Source organism: Solanum stenotomum, chromosome 9 (genome assembly GCF_019186545.1).
Source record: "Solanum stenotomum isolate F172 chromosome 9, ASM1918654v1, whole genome shotgun sequence".
Lineage (NCBI taxonomy): Eukaryota > Viridiplantae > Streptophyta > Magnoliopsida > Solanales > Solanaceae > Solanum > Solanum stenotomum.
In genome coordinates, this window is record NC_064290.1 from 6,356,494 (window position 1) to 6,367,850 (window position 11,357).

Sequence of the window (11,357 nt, forward strand, 5' to 3'; positions counted from 1 at the left end):
CCCCCCCACCCCACCCCCAAAAAAATTTAAGTTTGTTTTTAAAAAAATATTTTCAAATTCAAAAATTATTTTCTACCTAGTAAAAATAAAAAATATTTCTCAAAAAAAAAAAATCATTCATAAATCAAACACTAAAAAACTTTTTCGGAAAATATTTTCTACTCACCAACCAAACATGAGAAAATAAGTCAAAAATCAACTTGTTTTCCAGGAAAACATTTTCCTTCATACCAAACACACCCTAAAGCGTACCAATTTGAGGGTGGGTCAAAATTAAAGATCGCCCCAAAATTGTTAAGCACCGGAAAACGTTTTGCCATAGTAGCTCTTTTCAATTGCATAGTTGGGATTTGAGAGCCAATACGTTCATTTAAGATATTTCTTGGTTAAGCTTTTCAATTGATTGGGCTCAGTCCAGGGTCCTTCTATATTTGTTTGAGAAAAGCTCCTCAATGTTTTGTAAAAGTCACCCCATATACACATTTAAGAGTCAATATTATAGGTTTTAAATTCACTTTAAAAAAATTCTTGCTTATAACAGTTTAATTACGGGTTATAACATATCACTAATTATTTATAAATCAATTAAATTTTACTTTATTAAATAATTAATCTTTTTATAATTTTATATTATTATTAAATTATTTAAATAAAGAATATCTCATAATTATCTCTTACACAATTATAGGGATTTACATTGATTATTGAACCTTTTTTACAGTTACAAGCCACACCCCCACACCCCACCTAAATCCCTCACCCCACGTCAATCCTACACCTCTAAGTAGCACACCTATGTTATTCAACACGCCACCATCCCACCACCCCACGTTCAAAAAAAAAGAAATTCATCTTTCATCTCTTTCATCCATACTCCATTGAAGCCGGTTTCAACATCTAAAAATTGATTAGGAGAAATATATTCTCCATACAATCAAAACAAAAGGGTAAATTCACAACAGTAAGAATCAATATTTTAAGATTCTTCGACAAAACATGTCGAAGAAACTTGATCATACTCCTCGAAAGAGCCCTCGATTAGTAGATGCAACATCTACAACTGAAATAGAGGCTGCAACACACAACAATTTGACTCAATCGCAGCCGCCAAACAAGAATGAAAGTCTGGCGAAAAAGGGCGGTACTTCACAAGGGAAGAAACAAGTTACACAAAAGGGGAAGAAGAGTCAAGAAAAGAAAATTGAAAGTCCTGCAAATCAAAAAGGACAAAAAAGGAAGGGAGAATGGTAGAACCCCCTTCTGATTCAGACTCAAATTTTGTAAGTGAGAAAAAGAAGAAAAAAACAAAAAAATCAACCAACGTCGATACGGGGGAGTCTTCAAAATCATCAAAAAGAAGAGCAGCAACAAAGGAGGACTTGGAAATTTCAACACCCAAAAAAGGTAAAAAAAAAAAAGTGGTTAGGATAAATATTATATTTAATTTATTTTACAATTATTCAATTTAGTAGATTTTTTGTTAAAACTGTTATATTATGCATATTATTGTTTGGCATGAATTTCGTTTAATGTTGGCATGAATTGGTATAAAAATGGTATGATGTGTTACTTGTATTTGGTGTGAAACTTATTTAAATCTGGTATGAAGTTGGTACACAATTTAGAGGAAAGTTATTTTTTTCAAATTATTCTGGCATGACACATGAATAATATTGGTATGAAAGCTGACTTTATATACTATTTATGAATATAATATAAAATATGTTTTAACATTGGTATACCTTTATCAAAAAAAGGTATGATAGCATTGGTCCAATTATGTGAATTGATTGTAGTTTGTTAAATCACTCATTTTTTGTATAAATTATGACTAATGTTGGTATGAAATTAGTATTTCTTATAATACAAATTTCTTATAATAGGAAGGTTTTTTTTCAATTTCTACAACTAGGTTGATGGCACTACGGAAAGAACGATGATGGCGCGATAAGTGAGAGTGAAGTAACTGGGACTGTTGCTAGCAAATTTGGTGGACCCCGCATAGCAAAAGAACATGCTCCGGATACCAACAATTATCCTACACCAAGACCACAGAGATCAAATTTGAGATAGTTGATTGCAGCTTAGACTCTTTAGTATTTCATATTTTTTTTAACTTTTTAACGATATATATTTATTTTTTATACAGTTTTAAGTTTTGAATGATACATAAAATGCATTGTTTTCTTCAAGACAGTTATCAACTACATATGAATTACAGATTGACTCTCATAATTTCAGGATATTATTTATATACAGACTGCATATCAATTAGATACAAATTTCTAGATATGATCAGTTATATACAAACTATATAACAATTGGATACATAAACAATTTAGTTTTGATATTTAATTGGAGAACAAAATGAATACCATATAATTGGTATCCAAACTATATATAGTTGGCATCCAATTATTCATACCAATATTTATTCAAGTTTCACAAAAATTATTATGTAATATGAAGAAAAGAATGATCATACAAAAAACATCAAAATTTAAATATATTATGCACAAACAAAATCAGAAAATTTCATTTTCGGTTTCATTGTTCTTAACTTTTTTTTGTACGTTTCATTAAAATAATAAATCGCAAATAATATTAACCAAAAGGATCCCATCTACCATCATTTTAATTAATACGGATAAGAAGCTTTCCATTACAACAAACTGAAGATTGTTGAACCCAAACCATTTGGAACTAGTCGTGAATGACAACAATTACAGGGAAAAAAAATCGAGGAGAGAGAAACATTTGGAATAAAAAAATAGGAGAGAGAAAGATTTGAAATTAAATTTTTTTTTTGCCTTTTGAAATACGTTTAATTGATTTGAGTAAAAAAAGAAAATCAAATATTCATATTTTGTTTTGAATAACGCTTGAAATCAAAAAATAAGAGAGAGAAACGTTTGAAATAAAAATAAAAATATGCCTTTTGAAATACTTTTTACTGATTTGAGTAAAAAAAAGAAATCAAATATTCATATTTTATTTTGAATCTCCTAAATTTATGGCAATTATTATTATCATTAATGTATTCAAATTAATTAATACAACTCTATCCGTTTTTTACCCTTTATTATTTTTAAAAATTTAATTTTTAATATTATTTTTTTCTTTTTTTCTTTTAATAAAATGTTAGAACCTAAAGTTTTTTATTGTTACAACTTAAAAGAATTATTATACTGTCATAACTTGAAATTATTAGTCTTATATATGTCATTTATAAAATTTTCACTTTTTGAAATTGGAAAATTTATAGAGATATAAATAATTGGACCCCCTATATGTATAAAAATATTATGATATTGTTTCACTTTCAAGAATATAATAATGAAATCTTCATATCACATATAAAAGAACCTCCAACAAAACCCAGAATTAATAATTTAAGGAATCTCCTTTTCTTCTTATCTCCTCTGTCAATTTTTTCAAGCACAAAACGTGAAAAACTAGACTCAATCATTATTGATGAAGTTTTGAAGCTAAAATTTGGATTTGTAAATTGACTAGTGTTGTTATAAAATCTTGGAAATTTTTTGAGGAACTTATATCTCAAGTTTGGAATGATTTGTAACAAATTTTGTGAGGATTTAAATTGAATTTCAAGATTGAAGCAGATTAGTCCCACGTATGTTACTTTTTTGTGTGTATAACTTACATATTATATGTATGTCATGTATATAATATACAAATTCATTTGGCATACGTATGATAAATATCAAAAATACATTTGAGAGATACATTGATATACAATGAATGATATACCTAAATCGAAGACAATAACATAATACGATTTCCCTCTTTACACATTTGCTGTGTCACACCATTACCAGAAAACAACCATAACTACCAATGATCCCCCGTGACAAATCAAAAACTTTTTAAGCATAAACAAAAATGTGGAAGAATCAATTTTGAATTTACCAAATGCGAGTTTTTAAGTGATCAGTGAACGTCATTTCTATGTTAATATATTTATTATGTTGTTGATCTTTTTATGTTTGTCACATCTCACAACAAAATATTTTTTTTATACATCCTCACAACTACATTGATAAATTTAAAAGTTTTAATTACACCTCCGCCATTTATTCTTCTTTATCCCCCATTTCTTTTCAGTTTCTGAAACCTAAAAATCCATCATTAATTCTCTAAATAACTCACTTTAATACATATCTTAATCTTTATATATCCTCACAAGTCACAACCATCTTCCTTCATGCAATGAGAGTTTTCCTTAGGTTTTGTTTTTTTTTTCTTCCTTAATTAGTTCCTTTAGTACTTTCATTTTCTCCCCCAATATTATAATAATTGCAAGAGATCCCTGTTAGATATCTTGAAGAAGATATCTTGAAGAACAATTCCCTTTGATTAGAAATGTTCTAGACGTAAAGAAGAAGAATTAGAGAGAATGAGAAATGAACTTCATTGCTTAAGAGAAAAAACAAATGAATCAGTAATGTGCTACATTTATACAAACTAAGCAGAAATCTTTTTGTAACTAATCTAACCGACTCTTTACTAACTAACCCTCTAACTTCTATTAATTACATACAAACTCTTACTAATTACATGTAGGTCCTAATTGCTCTATGTAATACCTTCTTCAATACTCCCCCTCAAGTTTGAAGGTATGAACAAATTTAATACACCAAACTTGGACATTAAGTATTCATGTTGAGACTTCCCCAGGCCTTTAGTTAGTATATTAGCTTCTTGCTCCTTAGTATTCAAATACTTTGTTTCCACTAATCCTTGCTGTATTTTCTCCCTTCTGAAATGGCAACCCAATTCAATATGTTTTGTTCTTTCATTAAGAATTGGATTGCTGAAATTTGAATTGCTGACTTGCTATCACTGTGAATAGTCACAGGAGTTTGAACATCAGCATCTAGTTAGTTGAATAACCTTACTATCCAAACAACTTCAGCTGCAGCACTTGCCATGCTCTTATATTCTGCTTCTGCTGAACTTCTAGATATTGTTCCTTGTTTCTTTGACTTCCAGGATATTAGTGAATCTCCCAGCATCACTATAAAACTAGAAACTGATTTTCTAGTATGTAGGCATGCTCCCCAGTCTGAATCGCAATATACATTCAGTTGATTGTTTCTCTTGCTAGATAACAGGACACCTAGTCCAGCTTGCCCTTTTATGTATCTCACCACTTTGAGTGCAGCATTAAGATGAGACTACTTAGGTTGGTGAAGGAACTGACACAAGGTTTGTGTAGCAAAGGCAATGTCTGGTCTTGTGACATTTAAATATAACAGTTTGCCAACTAACCTTCTATATATTGTAGCATCTTCAAGTAGTTTATCATCCTTGCCTTTTCCATTTATTTCATCATATTCTCTGGTTGTCAACTGGACATAAGGATCAAGAGGGGTGGAAGCTAGTTTTGCTGCTCTAAGGCCAGCTTTAGAAATAATTTCCAATATGTACTTTCTTTGATGCATAACAATACATGCTTGTGACCTTGCAAAATCAATCCCAAGAAAGTATATGAGGTCTCCTAAATCCTTCATCTTGAAGGTATCTTAGAAAATCTTTTTGGTGTGTTGAATGAGTTTAAGATCATTACCAGTAATCATCATATCATCCACATATATAAGAATTAATACTAGTGATGTACCAGTCCTTTTAATGAACAATGAGTAGTCCAAAAGACTTTGAATAAAACCAAGTTTGATAAAAACTTGAGTGAGTTTTACATTCCATTGTCTAGGAGCCTGCTTCAACCCATAAAGGGATTTATTGAGCTTACATACAGGTTTCCCCCTGCATAATGAATCCCTGTGGAAGCTGAAATCCCTGGGGCAGAGTCATATAAACTTCATAAGAAAGATCTCCTTGAAGAAAAGCATTGGAGACATCAATTTGATGAACATGCCAGTGTTCAGAAGCAGCTAGAGCCAACATACTCCTGATAGTGACCATTTTCACAACTGGAGAAAAAATCTCTTGGTAGTCTAAACATTCCCTCTGATTGAATCCTTTGACAACTAGTCTGGCTTTAAATCTCTCAACTTCTCCAGTGCAGCCAATAGCCTTTTTGTGAGAAGGTAAGGAAACCATCTGCCAAGTCTTATGATCCTCCAAGGCTGATAGCTCAGCCAACATTGCCTCAACCCACCTAGAGACTTGCAAGCTTCCTCAAAAGTGGCAGGTTCAACATCAGTCCTAAAGGTAGAGAGAAAGTCCTTATAAGAGCTGGATAAATGATCATAGCCAATGTACTGATCAAGGGAGTATAATGGCTTGATAGGACTGAATTGAACAGAGGCAACATAATCTTGAAGCCATAATGGAGCTTTGCTGATCCTGTGAGACTTCCTCTGAGTAGGAACATCAAGTACAATCACAACAGATGAAACCCCTAATTCCTCTGTAGGCATTGAACCAGGATCATAACTAGGATCATGATTAGATGGTATATGATAGAGGGGAACAGTTGCCAGGAACTAGATATGGGCACAACAGAAGGGAATATAGACTCTCTGAATTTAACATCTCTGCTTAGGAAGAAATTCTTATCTCTCAGGTTATACAACAAATACCCCTTTGTAAGATCACTATAACCCATATGAATACTAATCACACTTCTAAGGTGAAATTTATTAGTGATGTACATGTTTTTGGCATAACAAAGGCAACTTAAGACTCTCATATATAAAAGAGAAGGTTTCTTCTTGTGAAACACCTTATAGGGTGATTTCCCATTTAAACAACCTGTTGATAATGTATGTAGCATTAAGAATGCAGTGACCCCAAAATCTGATTGGGATATGACCCTGAAACCTGATTGCCCTTGCCAATTCAAGTATGTGTTTGTGTTTCCTTTCAACAATCTTATTCTGCTGAGGAGTATGAATACAAGTCTTTTGATGACTAATACCCAGATTGATAAACAATTGATGACACTCAGCATTGACAAACTCTGACCCATTATCAGTTCTAATGGGCTTAACAACAAAGTTAAACTGAGTTTTGGCCAAAGTAAAGAAGTTTTTCAACACAACATAAACATCACTTTTGTATTTTATTATAAATATCCATAACATCCTAGTACAATCATCTACTATGGTAACAAAGAATTTGTTACAATCATATGTGAGAGATTTGAAAGGACCCCAAACATCTATATGTAACAACTGAAAATGAATAGAAGAAATGAAACTGCTATGAGGAAAATGAAGTCTATGTTGCTTAGTTAAAGGGCAAATGGTGCAGAAGTATACAGTTTGAGAACATTTACTGGTAGAAAAATCAAGAGTATGAGCTAACACACTGGATGATGTGTGTCCTAGTCTTTGATGCCACAATTGAATCTGAGAGTCTGTTGATGAAGAGGCAGCATCAGTGTGTGCTAGATGTGACTGACATTGTGTGTCTGTGGAGTGAATATGAGAAGGGAGGAGATAGAGCCCAGCATGCTCCTTACCAATCACCTTCACCTGCCTACTTGAGAGGTCCTGAATGATAACAAAGTCAGGAAAGAAAGACACAACACATTGCAAGTCTTTAGTCATTTTTGACACTGATAGTAGATTGAACTTAAACTCAGGAATAAGGAGAACATTATCGAGAGTATCATGTTTAGTCAAACTACTTGAACCAGTGTGTGTGATATGAGAAGTGGTGCCATTTGGTAATTGTACAGTTCTAGGATTATTTGGTGAAAGAGTGTCTTTCTGAAAAAGCATATCAGTATGTGGTGTCATGTGATTTGTGGCTCCTAAATCTATAATCTAGTAGTTGTACCTGCTGCAGGATATTCCTGAGCTAAATTTGCACTTGAATGAGATGAATGAGATGTAGATGGACCTTCAGTGCCTTCATGTACATTTGTTTGTCTAAGCATAGTTAAAATCTGGTTAGATTGTTCATGTAAGACAGTCATACCTCTTTGGTAATCAGTTTGGTCAACCTGACTATTTCCTCTCCCGTATCCTTGGCTTCCACTATGATTCCCTGAACTCATACCTTGTTGTGATCAAGGTCAAATCTATGGTTGTGTTTAGATTCACTAACCATATTATTGGCAGCTGGATACTGTCTCCTTTCGTTAGAAGGTCTGCCCCTCCCAGTGTTAGTAGAGAATTGTCTTTTTTTCTTCCTTTCATACCTAGGGGGATATCCATGAAGTTGATAACAAATAGCTCGAGTATGACATGTGCGTTTGCAGTAATCACAAAAGGCATTTGGATCATAGGTAGAGGTGTGTGATGGTCTTGGCCTAGTCACTGATTGTGTTGGATTTCGACTAGTGAGCTAGCAGATGATTGTGAAATGTTTCTTTGACTTTCCTTTTCAATTAACATCGAATAAGTCTTATTGAGAGATGGTAATGGCATCATCTTTATTAAGATCCATAAGGAATTGCAATAACTTCTGATTATGCACAAATATAACAAATTCTCTCAAGTTTGCACAGTCACAGGCAGGGATTGGTGCTAAACTATCAAACTCTACCCACAGTTCATTTAATCGTGCAAAATAGACTGAAATTGAACTTGTACCTTGACTAATTGTGGCAATTTCTTTATGAAGCTGAAAAATACGACTTCCATCAACCTTATCATATCGTTCTTGGAGATTTTTCCACACAACAGTTGCATTTGTGGAGTAAACAATTCCTCCAAGTAATTCATTTGACACAGAGTTCATAATCCATGAAAGTACAATTGGATTACACCTTTCTTATAGATTTGTCAAATTAGGACCATACGTCTCCTTTTTACATAAACCGTCAATGAATCCCAACTTATTACGCCATAGAATTGCAATCTTCATAGCGCGACTCCATACAGAGTAATTATCAGCTCCGGTTAGTTGAATTGAGCTGAGTAATACTCCAGAGTTGTCAATTATATGTAAAAATAGAGGATGATTGTGACTTAACTTCTCAGGCAACTCATTGTCCACATTCGCCATAGATTTACCAGCGAGATGAACAGTACAATCAGTGTTTAGATTAGAAAGCAGTTACAACATTAATCGATCTGCTCTGATACCATGTTAGATATCTTATAGAAGATATCTTGAAGAACAGTTCCCTTTGATTAGGAATGTTCTAAACGTAAAGAAGAAGAATTAGATAGAATGAGAAATGAACTTCATTGCTTAAGAGAAAAAACAAATGAATCGGTAATGTGCTACATTTATACAAACTAAGCAGAAATCTTGTTGTAAGTTGTAACTAATCTAACCGACTCTTTACTAACTAACCCTTTAACTTCTATTAATTACATACAAACTCTTACTAATTACAGTAGGTGGTAATTGTTCTATGTAATACCTTCTTCAATAATCCCCAGTTATATTAATTGTAAAAGTGATGTTCATGAAGTAAAAATTGGATTAGCAAATTGATAAATGTTATAGTGTCAATTTTCTGCTGAATTTCTCTCAAAGTGAGAGTTTTTCCTTTATATAGAGAAAAGAAAGATTACACATCCCTAAAGATCCGCCATTCCTATCCATAAAGATCAACTATTTTATCTCTACAAATCTGCTATTCAATCCCTCTAAATCTACCTTGCTATCCCTCCAAATCATCTATTCTATCACAATATTTATTCCTTTGATTCTACAACAAATGTATATAGTCATGCTTATTTATATCACTATATAATTACATTAATATATACAATCATTTAGTTGTCCATCATGCTAACATCCCCCCTTAAATTGATGTTTCTTGATCCACCAGCAACTGATGGCGTTGCCGTGCCATGGATTTTGTAAACGCATCAGCTGTTTAAAGTTCGTTGGATACATGTGGAAGAGTAATGACTCCTTTATCTACAACTTCTCTTATATAATGGCAATCCACTTCGATGTGTTTGGTCCTCTTATGAAAAAACTGGATTAGTAGCAATCTGAATAGCACTTGTATTGTCAGCGTGGAGAGGAGTAGGATGAGATTAAGGAAATCCAATCTCAACAAGTAATCCACGAAGCCATACAACCTCAGAGCAATCAGTAGACATGGATCGATATTCAGCCTCTGTTGAAGATTTTGACACACGACCTTGTTTTTTACTCTTCCAAGATATCAATGACTCTCCAAAAAACATGCACCGACCAGAGACTGAACGACGAGTATCAGGACATCCCGCCCAATCAGAAACACTAAAAGCATTAAGACGAATAGGAGAACCACTTGAAAAGAACAAACCACGAGTAGATATTGCTAGAAGATACCGAATGATGCGACGAACAGCCACCAAGTGGAGATGACGAGGAGCTTGCATAAATTGAGTAACTTGTTGAACTGCAAAAGAGATATCAACCTGAGTAATAGTAAGGTAATTTAGACTCTCAACTAATTGTCGAAATATAGTTGGATCAGGAAGAAAATCGCCTTCCTCATGACGATACTTCACATTCAATTTCAATGGAGTATCTATGGAGGATGAATCTTGAAAACCAGCCAAATAAATCAGATCATGAGTATATTTGTGTTGGTTTAGAAACATACCTGAAACAATATTATGAGCTTCCAAACCTAAAAAATAAGTAAGAGTACCAAGATCTTTCATATGAAAAGAATCTTTAAGCTGTTGTTGGAGGCTAGTGATTAGTGAAGAATCAATTCCTGTGATAATAATGTCATCTACATACACCAAAAGAAGAACACAACCTGTAGATATTTTCCGAAGAAAGAAAAATGAGTCATATTTGCTTTGTTCAAAAGAAAATTGTAGCAAAGTAGACCGGAACTTATCAAACCAAGCCTTGGAGTTTGTTTTAATCCATACAAAGACCGCTTCAACTTGCATACATCTGATGTAGGCTATGAGAACAAACCAGGTGGAGGTTTCATATAAATATTTTCTTTAAGATCACCATGGAGAAAAGCATTTTTGACATCCATTTGATACAAATACCAGTTTTGTGAAGCAGCACTGGCAATAATAGTTCGCACCGTAGTAATTCTGGCTACGGGTGCAAAAGTCTCCTCATAGTTCACCCCATACTCTTGTCTGTTACCATGAACAACCAATCGAGCTTTGTACCGATTAGGAGATACATCAGAATGAAGTTTGATTGAATAAACCTATTTACATCCAATAGGGCAGACATTTGAAGGGCATGAAACAATGTCCCATGTGTCATTTTCTTTTAGAGCCAAAAGTTCTTCCTCCATTGATTTCTGCCAGCATTCATGCTTGGAAGCTTGTGAGTAACAAGATGGAAACGATATATTGGATAAAGTAGAGGAAAAACCATACCAATTGGGGGTACGAGATACTCTGGTAGATCGTTGAGTAGGCTCAAGAGGACCAGATCTTGAAGAATTCTCAAATTCTAGTTGTAGTACAGTTTCAGGTGGCGGATCGGTG